General features: G+C 43.7%; 1 protein-coding gene across 6 annotated transcripts in view; it reads left to right on the forward strand.

Moving 5' to 3' along the window:
* The window catches only part of TASOR (transcription activation suppressor), a 2,736,533-nt gene that overhangs the window by 864,939 nt on the left and 1,857,261 nt on the right, over window positions 1-14,333 (forward strand). The window lies entirely within an intron of this gene.

Raw genomic sequence — 14,333 nt, forward strand, 5'->3', positions numbered from 1 at the left:
TCAGGCCATGTTCTTCCTCTGCAAACAATCTTCCTAACGAATTTCTAAAAATGTCTGACTCAATTGCCTTACCCTGTCTATCATATATCTGTCATTAATAAATCCATCCACCTAGTATGGATTCAGGCCAGCACACAGCACTATCACTGCTCTGCTATCCTTTACTGACACTGTCAGCAAAGCTCATGACTCAGGAAACTTTGTCTCTTCTCTGTTCTTATACCTATCCAAAGCCTTTGATAACAGTCTCCCACCCCCAGCTGTTATCCCAACTATCTCTTCTGGGCTTAACCAAAACATCCTTACAAAGATTCACTAGCTATCTCTCTAACAGATACAGTCTGTTAAATGGAACTCTAACGTCTCTCTTTACTTACCTGTTAACAACTGGGGTACCCCAAGGCTCAATACTAGGTCCACTTATTTTCCAACATTTTTATTAACCATCTTAATACTGACTGCAAACAAGCCACCCTAATTCAATATGCACTGATGACTCTACATTAATCTGCTTTGCTAGGAGACTCTCTCCTCTACAGAGTTCAATGCAAGAAGCATTCAGTGTCATTGAGTCTTGCCTCACCAACAACCATTTACCACTTAACCCAAAAAAACAACTGCACTTCTACTACTTTTACCAAAACACTTTTCTCCTTTAACTTTGCTATTACTTCTCTGAATAATAATTTAATCAGTGTGGTTTCACATACAAAGCTGTTGGGTGTAACTATTGACAATGATCTTAAGTTTGACTTGCATATCAGCAACATTATATATATAAAAAAAAAAATTGGGCATGATGTATAGGGCTAAGAAATTCATCTCCAACTCCACAAGCATAACCCTTGCCGCCATCTCCCTTTTATACGCTTCACCTATCCTAACCAATCTTCACTCTTCCCTCAAAGCAAAACTTAGTCAATGTTATAATAAAGTAGCTAAATTTACCATAGGGCAGGTTCACTACTCTCACCATTGCTCTGCTGCCAAATCCCTAAATTGGCTCAAACTACCCCACCTTCTCACCTTTAATCAACTAAATTAATTCACAAATTACTGTACAACTCATTTGTTTGCAAACTACATCATCACTACGTGAACACTATATTCCATCTCGTGACCTACGCTGCTGTCACAAGTATCTTCTATCTATTTACAAACCTCAAAGATCTAATGGGGTTGGTCTGTACTCACTGTGTTGCCTAATCATGGAGTAGTATTTCAGAAGCAATCAGACTTGTACCCCACTACTATTCCTTCAAGTCTAGGCTGAAAGAACATCTAACCAATAATTGGATCTGCCTGTACTTTTTGCCATCTTAGTACTCTTTTCTAGTCCCTTCTTCCCCACTCTTAAGACTTTCACTTAATATATCCTACTTCCCTTCCTGCTTTACCTACTTTCTATCCTCACCTATCTTTAATTCCTTAACATTCTAATGTCCTTTCTTTATATTCTTACATTAACCTTTCTCTGTCCTAGAATTTGACTGAAATTTACTATCTAGTTCTCCTGGCAGAAAAAGTATATAGGTTTTACGACCTTACTTATTCTGATCTATATTTTACATGCATCATTATGTAACATGCACATTAGGAACACTCTTCTACCTTGTATGTAATGTATGGTCAACTTTATTGCTTGCCTTTATATTTTGCTTATTTTTCTTTTATTGTATTTTACATATTGTACTACTTTGTTATTGTCGTAATATTTGTAACCATTGTTCAGTTTTTTTAATTCTATTTAATGTGTACTGTGGAGCTTTTCTCCCCAGGTCTCCGCTGAAAATGGGCTCATACCTAGTCGGACTTTCCCGGTAAACAAATGTCAAATAAGTAAATAAATACATTTGTTGTGTTGTACACTTTTAATTTCAGAGGTGATGCATTTATGCAAGTCTAATTAATTGTTCAGATTACTCTTGCAGGTTCTGTAATATCTTGTGTACTAATTTAGCCTATTCCCATTCAGTTCATTTCAGTGGTTTAATTAGAGGTAGTGCGTGGTGGTGCTACAGTAGCGTTGTCACCTCACAGTAAGACGCTGTCCGGTTCGATTCTCAGCTAGAGTGTCTTCTGCGTGGAGACATACGTGAATGGGTGTACCTTCGTTGAAGGTTGTGCATCAGGGCTAGTAACACGGCACGTAAAAATCAACTACCAATCATTAGCGGACCGGAGTTCCACTGTGGCGACCCCTAACCGGGAAAAGCCGAAAGAGACCCACACAATTAGAGGTAGTGCAGTTCTGCATTTTTTTTTGTTTGGTACACCTTAAAGGGAACATTTCTAAAGTGATTCAAACAGCTAAGTGTAAGTGTTTTGTGTGTGTAGTGGCACTGTGTTTTCCCACAAAAGCTAATTCTTATAGTTAACATAGTTTAGTGCTGCATTTGATTTTGAAGCCTCATGTATGGCTGTCACTTCATTCATTTTGTTTTTATCTTCAACGCCGTGGTTGGTGGCATAATGGAGGGTAGTGCCTACTACTACTTGATTGTGCAGCAGTTAAACCGTTTCATAGATGTGTTTGCTTTATTGATGCAAAATAACTTTACCATAGGAAATACCACTTGATTGGCTTATGTGTAGCAACACGCCATCTGTTTTTTTCACAATTGGATTAACATTCTTATAAATAAATATGTAAACAGTGCCTCGCAGATTGTTGTGTGTACCTGATGCTAACGTTATTCACATTACAGATAGTAATTCAAACAATTTAAAACTCTTGTAAATATTAAGTTATCTGTTAAGATTTTACATTTTTTGTAGCTATAAATATACCTCTTTTGTCTTTTTGCCCGAGTTATGGCTGAAAAGGGTCCCTAGACTAGTCCACCTTCCTGGTTTCAAATAAAATTAAAAATAACACTAAAAAATCCCTACTCCAAGAACTTTTCTGGCAGGTACATTTGCATTACCAGATCATCCTCTATCCATAAGTAGTTTGTTCCCTTGGGAATGTTGTATGTTTTTTGTCAATAAAATTAGTTCTTAAACCCAGTCAAGATGTAAGAGGGGTTATTGCTTACTGTAAGAAGATAATTCATCTTCTGCAGCCTCTGACAAATTTTAAAAAGTAATTTAGTGGATGGCCTTTACCCTTAGTAATTTTGAAGCAAAGTCATTTGATTTGGGAGGATGGCTGCAATAGTCTGTTGTTGGGGTGAAAAGGTTCATTGAATCCCTGTGTTTCTTGAGCTCCTTCTTTGAATGACCTTTCCTTTAGGAGGTTCCTGTGGCTTGTATGGTCTTGCCTGTTTTCTGCCCTGTGATGTGCCTGGTGTTTGGAGCTGTTGTGCTCTACATTTGTCTGACTTCTGCAGCCAGCCTTTGGGGATATTGTCTTGCTAACAACCTCAGATTGGGATGATGTATTGCTGTTGCCCAAGTACCCAATGGCTGATTTGTGTAAGATTTGGCAGGCTGTTGGCTCTTCCAGAAATCAGTATCTGCTCACCCTGCCATTATCCAGGGTGGCTAGATTGAGAATGATTGGTACGAAGATGTATTCTTTTGTCACTTTAGGGTTCATGGCGGTCAGCTAAGCGCCATTCACATCCCGGTTTCTGTCCTCTCATTGGAGTTGGTTCTATGAATGCTTGAAAGTGCTTGAAGCCTTCCCTGTGTCTGGAATGAAGGAAGCCTCTTCTTTGACCCTTTGTCTGCATGGGTGGCTTCCATATTGCTTGCTATCTTTTTTTGCATTTGGTTAATGGTGTGGTTAGGGTGTCAGGGTTCACTGTATTCCTGCACAGAATGGAATGTGTTTCATCATCTGCATTTTGGTGTTGGCTGAACATTTTGCTATAAATTCCTTTTAAGACTGGGGCTGCACTTGCTTTCTTTGCTTTCTCATTTCCCTTTGTCTTCTAGTTTGTTACAGTAGTCTGGAGCTCAGCCACATTGTAGGTCATGGTGCCTGCTCCTTTTTCTTAGAGGTACGCGTCCCCTTCCCTTTTGGACTGTGACAGTTGCTATGCCTGGTCTCTTACTTCAATCCTATCCATTAAGGGTTTTTGAATCTCATTCCTCCCTAGTATTCTGTTTACTGCTCCTTGTCTCTGGTTGAAAATCGCCTATAGATGGTGAGGATTGCCTTGCTGCTTGGCAAGGATTGGCATGTGGGTAAACTTTCTCAGCCCCTCCATACCTTAGTCAAGTGTTGGTGGTTTTGTCAAAGCCTGTACAGAGGGGCTGCCCTTTTTCTTACCCTGGTAGGGGTGGCAGCTGCAGCTAACCTGCTTTTGATTACCTTGGGGGTAACTTCTTAAGGGCAAACAACCCTGTTATGTCCAACATATTGATCACTGCTACAGTAGTCTTAGCTGTGTAGCTTATGTCCTTCCCAAGGATATAACACTAAGGATGTAAAGACCTATGAGGTTCCAGAGCTTCAGGCACCTTCCATGCTTTCCAAACTCTCAAGCAGCTTGAGCCAAACTGACTAAAAGACAAGATTAGGTGCAAAGCCCTCCAGAACTTTACTGTAGCTAAAGAGTGCACTCCTCTGAGGCTTTTGAAGATAGACAGTCAGCTTGTGATTTCCTTTGCTGGGCAGATAGTTTCCTTTGGTGGAAAAAAAAGAACTTCCATTTTCCTTAACTAGATCGATGTATTACTTTTTTCTTCATGTAAGTTATCTTAAGCTATGAGTGTTGTCTTTTAAAGGTCTGTCTTGAGGCTGTAACATACTTTTAAACAGAGCACTGTCAGCTTAAAAGTGGTGTTCACAAGTTCTCCACAGGAAATATTTTCAGTTAGTTTTTATTTTTCCTTAGTGGGATTGGCATAGTGTTTGAAAGTGCTTTTTACTGTGTTTTTCTGTCAGAAAAAGTAACGTTTGTGGATTGGTAGTTTTACCAGCATTTGCTGCTTGTCCCTGGGAAAGAGGCACCATTTTCGGCTTGACCTTGGAACAGACTACTGGTCCCATGATCGGTCCTTCCAGCCACAAGAAAGAAGTTGTTAAGCATACAGGCTTTGCCACTGCAACAGACTAGCAATTTTCCTCAGCGATAGGTGGGTGACTCTGCTGTGGGGTGTACCTCAGACCACTCATCCTTTAACCCAGGTCCCTTTGGTGTGGCACCTACAGCCACTGTGGACCAGGGATTAGCTACATCCTCTGGGGCTGTTGAAGTCCCCTTTGTGGGGCAAGAAGCAGCCACTCTTGTTGCTCCTAGGAGAGTGAACAAGGAAGGTTTGCATCTTGTGTCAGAATGCTGCACCCATCCCTGGGGAAGCAGCTGCTGCCATTAGTAACACAGTCGGTCCAATGTTTCCTGAGAAAAATAAACAGAAAAACAAGAATGTATCTACTCCTCCTCAAATTTCTTTAGACAGGAGTAGACTACTGAATCTGACTTGGGGGTTTAATTCAGGGTATTGAGCCTTCTTGTAAAGTAGTTTTTTGTAAATGAAAGAGGGATTCCTCTTTTCCTGAAGGGATTCAGGATTTTGAATCTGTACAGGAAGATGCAGATATGGATTTAGTTTTTTTCCCCCCTCAGATTTCTGATTCAGAGTCGGAAAAGAGCTCAGTTTCTGATTCTCCCTGTGTTTTTTCTTCACTGAGGCTTTTGCTAGAATGTGCCAGTATTTTCAGTGGGAGAACACTGAGGTTTCTTATTCCCTTAGAATATACTATGGGATGTCCTTCTATATTACTATTGCAGTATTCTTTACCTAAGGGATCTCCTGCCAAGGATAGCCTGATGTCTAGCCAGTATACCAAAACCTTTAGTACTTTTAGGCATTATTTGCCACATTTATGCTCCCTGCAGAAGGCATAGGACATAAAAGGTGATACACCGATGTGCATACTCAGAACTTCTTTGCTGGCTGTCAGACCGCTATTGTTAAACACTGGTCTGAATGCCTTTCTGCTTTGCTTGTTACTGAGCTGCATTTCAGATGATTACCCCATTGGGGTTTTTTCCTTCTCATTTTTTTTTTATTTTAATGCTGTTGGTTTCTTATGGTTCTCTCATTTTGTGTGGTCTGCTCCATGCTAGGCAAGTGTATTCTTTTGTTAAAGCTCACGTCAGCAATTTGTGATCATCTGTCCTTGAATTCTCCTTTGGTGTCTAGGTTTGAGGACAAGCTCCCAGAAAGCCTATTCTGCCTTGGAATCTCAATTTTGTTCTTAAAAAATTGGCTCTGGCTCCTTTTGAGGCTGCTTCTTTAGCTTTCTGACAACATTGTTCTTAACAGACTGTTCTTCTTTTGGTCTCACTTCAGCCAAGAGAGTCTGAATTTCAGGCTCTCATGGCCATTCCTCCTTTCCTAGTTTTCCACAGAGACCGGGTGTCTCGTTGTACTAATCCTTCTTTAGTTCTCTTAATCAGTCTAGTCATCTTTTTCCCTTTTTCCCTTATCCTCAGTCTGCCGGTGAGAATGCTCTTCCCACCTTTGATTTCTATAAACAGATTGGTTATTTGGAAAAAATTCAAGTTTTTCACAAATCTGAGCAGCTGTTTGTTTCATTCTATCCCAGGTGTTTAGGTTTGGCTATCTCTTCTGGATTTCTAAGGCCATTTTTGTTCAAGGGGCTGTATACCACTTCAATCCTTGAAGCTGCTACTTGGTCCTCTGTACTTTCACTAAGCATTGCAAGTTGAATGTTATTTCCAGGGCCAAAGCTGGCTTTGCCAGGGCTGTCCTGCATGGGTTTCTGGAGGGCTCGTCTGTGCCACGCTCCTCTCAGGCTTCCATTTGAGGTTTTTTAATCTTCCCTTAGGTAAAGAATACTTTGAGTGACATGGAAGAACATAGTACACTTGTGCAGAATCTTACAGTAACAGTAGATGTCCTTCTGTTCACTGTTGCAGTATTTGCTCCCTCCTTCCTGCCCCTGCTGCACTAGCCTTGTTTTTTCTTAGCGTCCAAGCCAAAAGATTCTCTTTCTTGATACACATTATGATCTTCGTGTTTCACTGTTGCGGTCATCACTTGTGGGTTATCCCAGCTGAGTAGCCCTTGGTCGGCCCGAATACCAGAGTCGAGCTTTTCCCCTGCGCCAACTGCTGTCGCCTCTGGACTGATTTCAGGTAGTCAGTCGTATAAAGGATAGCAGCCGGCGCCATTACATCAGTATTTCTTGCTGCGGAGCCCGAAGCAAAAGCACTTTGTGTGTGTGTGCTGGTCAGCCATTGCCAGAGTGGAAGTTGAATCTGAAAATGACTAAAGCCAAGTACCCCGTTGGGGACCTTTTTCTTGCACTAACCAATGTCTAGGCCCAGACCATGACATCCCCCTTTGTCAGTACTGCACACTTTTCAATTCAAGGACTATTCGCTGCAGAGCTGATTTTATAGCCAGGCATTTTTGAAGTAGTTTCTCGCATTGCGAAATGGCATCCGTCGGTCAGCAGTCTGTGGAGATTCCCAAAAATGAAAAGATAAAGAAAGAAACAGACCACACAAACTTAAGCCTTCAGATGACCTGTCCCAGTAGCAAGTTGTCAGTTCTTAGGAATTCAGTGAGGCGCATTCGCAGCCCCTGATTCCAAACTCGTTTCCTTCGCAGGCCTCTGCTGAGACCCTTTCAGTGTCCAGTATGCTGCCTGGGGAATGCTTCATAATCTGATCCCTCGGTTGTCTCCGCTTCGGTCGGTCCGGAGCCGCTACACAGGCACCGGCTTCTGAGGAGGTTCTTCACGCAACTGATTCAAGGCAAAAAATGATGTCTTTGCCTACAGCTACCGCATCCCAACAACAAATGAATTTACCAAGGTCTAAAAGCAAGACCATCCCAAAGAAAACAGTTTCTTGTTGCCATCTTACTCCTCCTCCACCGCCTCAGTCACAGTTACTGAAAATGGCAAAGGACCTCATCACTTTCATCAGGGGGAAGCCATACCACTCCTCCTAAAAGAAAGAGGGATACTTCCCCTGAAGTTCACACAGAGCCGGATTCTGAACTTTTAGACTACCTTGATTCAAATGAGGAACAACAACCTCTCACCTCCTTTGGGGATTCTGATGCAGAGGAATCTATTCCTTCTGCCTCCCCCCTGAGGATCTTTCATTTGGGGAAACCCTGCACACACTCTGAGAGCATTTCCACTAGGAAGCCCAAGATTATCCTCAGTCTAAGAAAAGACTGAGAGTTTCTAAATCTTCCTCAGCACAGACCGTTGGCCATCCCTCCCATTCTGGACATGGTGGATGATTTTAATGAATCTAGCCTCACCCCTGACACCCTACCCCCTGCTCCTAGAACACCTGACCGGTACTGCAGGGTGCCTGATTCACATAAGTACTTGTTTAAAAACCCTGCAGCAGACCCAGACGTCATCACACAGGGGCCAAGGCTAGCTCATCTAAAAGCCCAGTTCCCTCTGACAAGGACTTGAGCTCTGGACAGATGGGGTAAGAAAGTATACACCTCCATAACCTTAGCTAATAGAGCTTTTAACTGCCAGTTCCATATGCTAAAATATCAACAGCACACCTTGGAACATACGAAACAAGCAATTTCATCTTTACCTGACACTAATGCTTCCAAAGAGTTAGCAGATCTTCTGCACTCTACTTCTCAAGTAGCTAAACACTCCCTGCACTGCGGATTCAATGCCCTAGAAGCCTCAAGTAGGGCCGTTGTTGCAGGTTCAGTCATTAGGAGGAAGCATGGCTAAAAGAACAGCCGCTGCTTAGTCATGGAAAATCAAAACTACTTGATGCCCCCCTAGATAAAGACCACTTCTTTGGATCAAAAACAGAGGGGGTCATAAAAAAGATGGAGGATAAAGCTAAATCTATGCCAACAGTAAAGGACTCCCTCCAAGTTCAACCTCCCAGATTCAGCAGACACTTTCCCTCTAAGCACTGGTCTTTCCCAGCCCCCAATAGACAGGTTCAAGGGAGGCCTTGCAGGGACAGACCAGTTAGACCACAAAACCAAGGTCAGCGAAGAGCTAAGCAGTGGCCATCCACCACTCCCACAGCAGGGAGTGCTAAGTCCACTCACTACTCTTAAGAACGTGCAATGACTTCCCACTCACTCTCCCATCGTAGGTTAGGAGGAAGGCTATCCCTTTACAAACAAAATTGGCTGTATGTAACAAAGGACCAGTGGGTATTAAAAAATCATTTTTCAGGGCTACAAATTTACTTTCCAACAAGTCCCAACCTTAACAGGTTACCAAAATCTACCTCCAAATCAGTGGGCAGAAGCATTAAAACAAGTGCACATACTCTATGCTCAAGGGGCAGCGGACCCTGTGTCACAGGAGCAAGCAGGAAAAGGTTTTTACTCCAGTCTGTTCCTGGTGCCAAGAAAAGAAGGCACTTGGCGACCCATCCTCGACCTGTCTACTTTAAACACCTTCCAGAAGTACCAAAATTCAAAATGCTAACTCTTCAAAAACTTTTACCAATGATGGGCAAAAATGCATGGCTAGCCACGCTAGACCTAAAGGATGCCTACCTTCATATACCCATAAAGGGAGTCTTGCAAAAAAATACCTATGCTTCAGTGCAGGTTCACAACACTTTCAGTTCTCTGTGCTACCCTTTGTCTAATCTACTGCTCCCAGGGTCTTCACATAATGCCTGGCCCCAGTGGCTGCCTTCTGCAGGCAGCAAAACTTCCAGATTTACCCTTATCTAGACAACTGCCTAATCCAGGCAGACAACAAAGAGAAGTTACTACAGGACCTGCACTTTGTACAAACAACCCTAATCTCTCTAGGGTTCACTTAACAGGAAAAAATCAAACCTAAATCCCTCCAGGCAGATCACCTTCTTGGCCGCACTCCTGGACACATCCTCCCAAACAGCCTTCCTCTCACTAGAAGACCAATGCATCTGATATTGTTAATCCTCATTCATTCCTTACATATGGGTATCGGTTCCGACCTAGGAACTGAGCCAGCCATCTTCCAAGCTCGCGTCAGCTACAAACTCTCAAGCTAAAACTCTTACCCAGAATTCCCCTCTCCCTGTTGCCTCAGATTTCGTTTGCTGCGTCGCCATTCTGTCGTGTCAAGCTACTTCTCTTGAGTGAAGTACAATATTTTTTTTGTCATACTAGTCTAAAACAACTTTTTCTCCCAAAAAATGTACTAGATTGTTTTCTCTTACCTTATCGCATTTAGCGACTATACCTTCTTGAATCTTTTCAGTCCCCTTCATTCTATTTACAACGAGGTATTTTCTTCTTTACCATCGTTGGTAAACCCCTTTTCCTCCTTACCTCCGGGTAGTTCTGGTACCATTGCTGGTATTCTTTCTGATTTTCCTTCTTTCCTAACATGACAGATAAAAAAGGTAGTCCAGGATTTGAGATGTTCAGATTGTGGCCATAAATTACCTATTTCAGATGCACATTCCCTGTGTGTCTATTACTTGGGTGTGCCTCATTTATCAGTTGACCCGCCCGGTGGAATTTGAAAGAATTTCTCTTAACAGGACGGTTGAGAGGAAAAATAAATGGTTATTGAAGGGGCTACTTAAATCTCCCTTTTCAGAGGCTATTTCTGGGTCGGAGGCTTCAACCTCCTCCAAGATCCCATAAGAAAAAGACAGATAAACATACAAAGGCCAAGTCTCTTCCTTCGTCCCTCTGCTGGGGACTCCCACCAACCTTGACCCAAGAAGGCTAATGTTTCCACTTCGGATCTGACCTTTTCAGCTCCAGCGCTTTTGGTGCCTAGACCTTCGGCACCGAGGTCATCGGCGCCATCTGTGATTTCGGCACCGACTAGCATGTCCTTTACCGTATTGGTACTGAGGGGCTCCTCGGTTCAGACTTCTCCACCGGAACCGACTATCCAGTCGATGCAGACTGTTACCAAATCTGCTCCAACAACTTACCCAAAACCGACAACTCAGTTATTGACACTGATTTTTTCGGTCCCAGCCTCAGCACCGACAGCCACTACGGCACCGACCTTATCGTTGGTGCAGACCATGACTTCGGCACCGAAGATTTCCTCGGTGAAGACACCTGCAGTTCAGTCCCTTACAGCCCCGTTGTTTTCAGTGCAGACTGGTGAGGTGGGCACCGAGCTTGCCCCATCTTTGGATAGACCCGACTCTCCCTCAGTCGTGTCCGTGAAATCCACTAGAAGCCTCTCTGAACACGTGTTGCGTCTTGTGGATCAAGTGCTTTTGGCCAGAGGTATCCCCCCCCCCCCTGGACCTATCCTTCCTTGGGAGGTGATCACCCTCTGCCAAAGACCCCTACTTATTCTCCTCCTTCATTGCCATTGAAGCCTCTTGATATAGCACAGTCTTCCTCCTCTACGGTTCCCTTTATGGACCTCACTAAGGAACCGCAGTTGCCTTCGTGGCAGGAGAGTTTTGCTACGACCCAGGATGTCAGCTGTGGCATACGTAATTTGGTGTTTCACAGCCATCCAGGGACTCCGAGTCGGCAGGCTGAGTCACTTAGGGGAGGGGTGACCCGTCCTTGACACTTGCCCCTCTTCAGGTGGACCGGCCTACCAACTAATGGAGAAGGTTTTGGCGTTGCCTTGCGATACTGTGCTATCGATCTCCCCGCCCTCCTCTGGACTGCAATGTAAACGAGTCGCTCCTAGCGGCCACCGGGTGCAAGGGTCTCAGGATATACTCCCACAAGAAACCCCTTTTGCTTTGTCTTCCCCAGCATCTCCCTCTGAGGAAGTTCATCAGAAAAGCTTGTGCAAGAGGAAGCACGTGGACTCCACAGAGGAGTCCCTTACTGAAGACACTGACTTTGATGATGGGGAAGTGTCCCCTCGGTCACCCTCTGAGATATCCTTTGGTGATATGCTTGAAATCCTTAAACAGAGGTGACTGGCAGCCCTCTAACCTGACCTCTGAAGAGTCTGCTCCTGCAGGCTTTTCGCACCCGGCCCCCTACCTCCTGGGTTACTCCACCTGCCGACGAACTGGTCCGGCACGTCGTGCAGTATGCGTGGAAGGCTCCTGACACCGTTGAGGCCATTCCCTGGAGGCCAGATAAAATTTTATCTCCTCCTGCTACTGACCCCCACTGGTCCAAAGGTGGTCTTGTAGATGCTCTGGTGGTGGCGGCCGCAACCAAGAAGGACCTGGCAGAAGAAGAAAGCCAGACTGTCCATCCACCCAACAAAGTGTCCCGGGCTCTGGACAGAATAGGGAAGCGTACTTTTGCATCAGTGACCTTTGCAATCAGGCCCCTGAATTATATGGCACACTTTACCAGGCTTCAAAGGGATTTAATTTCTGAGCTCTCTGAAATTTGTCTGGTGCCGTGTCTGATGAGGTCCGTGACAGTGGCCTCTCAGCTGGCCACCATTGAATCAATATCTAACTCCTCCATGCGCCTGATATTTCATGCATCAGATGGAACAGCTAGAGTGGCGAGTTCAGTTGTTGTTCTGAAACGACACACCTGGATGCTCTTATGTAATTTTGTGGAACCCTTCAAGGCTTCCTTTCTCAACGCTCCCTTCGAAGCACCTTCATTGTTTAAACCCAAGGTTAAAAGCACACTGGCTAGATGTGAACAGAACAGTAAGACCCTTTCTGCTATAAGTGTCCGTTATTCTTCCCTTCAGCGTACTTTCTCCAACCAGAAGAGTGGGAAGATATGGTACAAAAAGTCTCAGAGTCCTTTCTGTGACACACAGGCTGAGTTCTCCCCTAGAGGCAGAGGGGGAAACTCTCACAGGGAAGACGCCCTTTTCAGGGCAGAGGGGGTCCGCGTAACCAGGGTACTAAGGACTCATTTCCTGGCCAATCCTACCAGCGCTCCTGAAGAGCGGCCCAACTCCTTTCCTCTGGAGGTGGTTGGGGGTTGTTTCTCCTTGTACCCTTCTGCGTGGCTAACCATCACCAACGACTCTTGGGTACAAAGGATAATAACCAGAGGTTACCATATTCCCTTTGATCTTTGTCCTTCTCCCCCGACAAACTTACCCAACGTTCCACCCAGTCAAAGGGAAGAAGCAGCATTAGAGATATCAAAGCTGCTAAGAAAGAGTCATCCAAATAGTCCCTCCAAACCAGATAGAATCCAGATTCTACTCAAGACTGTTTTTGGTGCCAAAGAAAACCGGGGACTGGAGACCAATTTTGGATCTCAATGTATTGAACAAGTTTGTAAGAGTACAAAAATTCCAGATGGTCACAATACAGTCTATCCTCCCGCTTTTGGAAAAAGACTATTGGATGTGCTTGATAGATCTTCAAGATGCGTACTACCACATAAAAGTGGATAGGCCATCAAGAAGATTTCTGCACTTCCGTGCGGGAGCCAGTCACTGCCAGATGTTGTTCGTGTTTCCACTGTTGCAGTCATTACATTTGGGTAATCTGCTGGCAGGTTGCCCTTAGTCGGCCTGAATATCAAAGTCTTGGGTCATGCGTTGGTTGCTGTCTCCTCTTCCATGACGTCAGATCGTCAGGGGTATAAAACATGCAGCCGATGACATTTTATTCAGTTTTTTCTTGCCACAGATGTCAGGTGCCCCTTAAATGGGGAGCAAAAATATATATAAATAAGCAGAAATATATATGTAAATACACTTTTAGCAACATAAACTTTACCTTCAAATACACCACAAAGGCTTTAAAATATAGTGAAGGAAAGAGAAGTTCTAGAAAAAAGGGGGATTGGCGGTTGGGTAACCCAGACTGCAACAGTGAATACACTCTAACATCTACATTTATGGTAAGTGTACACAACTGTACTATGTTCTTCGTGTTTCACTGTTGCAGTCATTACATTTGGCTACCAGCCATTTTCTTCTAGCAACACACATTCCCGGGAGTTTAACGTGGTAACAGACAGACTCAGCAGGTGCATTCTACAACCTCACGAGTGGTCCCTGAATAGCAGCAGCCTGCATTTAAAGTGGAACCTGTGTGTTGAGAGACAGCCTTACAAGACTATCTGCAAATATATAGAGCTGAGTATATTTTTCTGTATTATTCTGTATTATAGAGCTAAATTGTTGCTTAGATATCTGTTGTCTTACTGTTCTGCAAATATACAGAGATCAGTATATATTTTTTTGGTTTTATAATTTGCACTCTGATTCCTCACATCTCTGTTTAAACTTTTCCCCACCCTCCTCCCTGTTCTTGGTTGTAGTTTAAATTTGGTGGCTTTTGCAGTGCCCGCCCCACTGTAGATTTGATCTAGGACACTCCCCCAGTCCCATCTCTTTACCGCATTCTACCTAATAAACCTGCACTTGCTTTTAGTCCTTTTTTAATTTAATTACATTTTTTCAAACTGTGTGTGGACTAATATTGCTACATACTCAAGTGTGCCAGCTTGCACTGCATGTGAATTGTTTTTACTACTGTTTTTGCTACTTTTCTGAAAAAAAAAAAAAAAAAAATTGT

This window comes from Protopterus annectens, chromosome 7.part1, assembly GCF_019279795.1.
Source record: "Protopterus annectens isolate FY-2018-M chromosome 7.part1, PAN1.0, whole genome shotgun sequence".
NCBI classification, from domain to species: Eukaryota; Metazoa; Chordata; order Ceratodontiformes; family Protopteridae; genus Protopterus; species Protopterus annectens.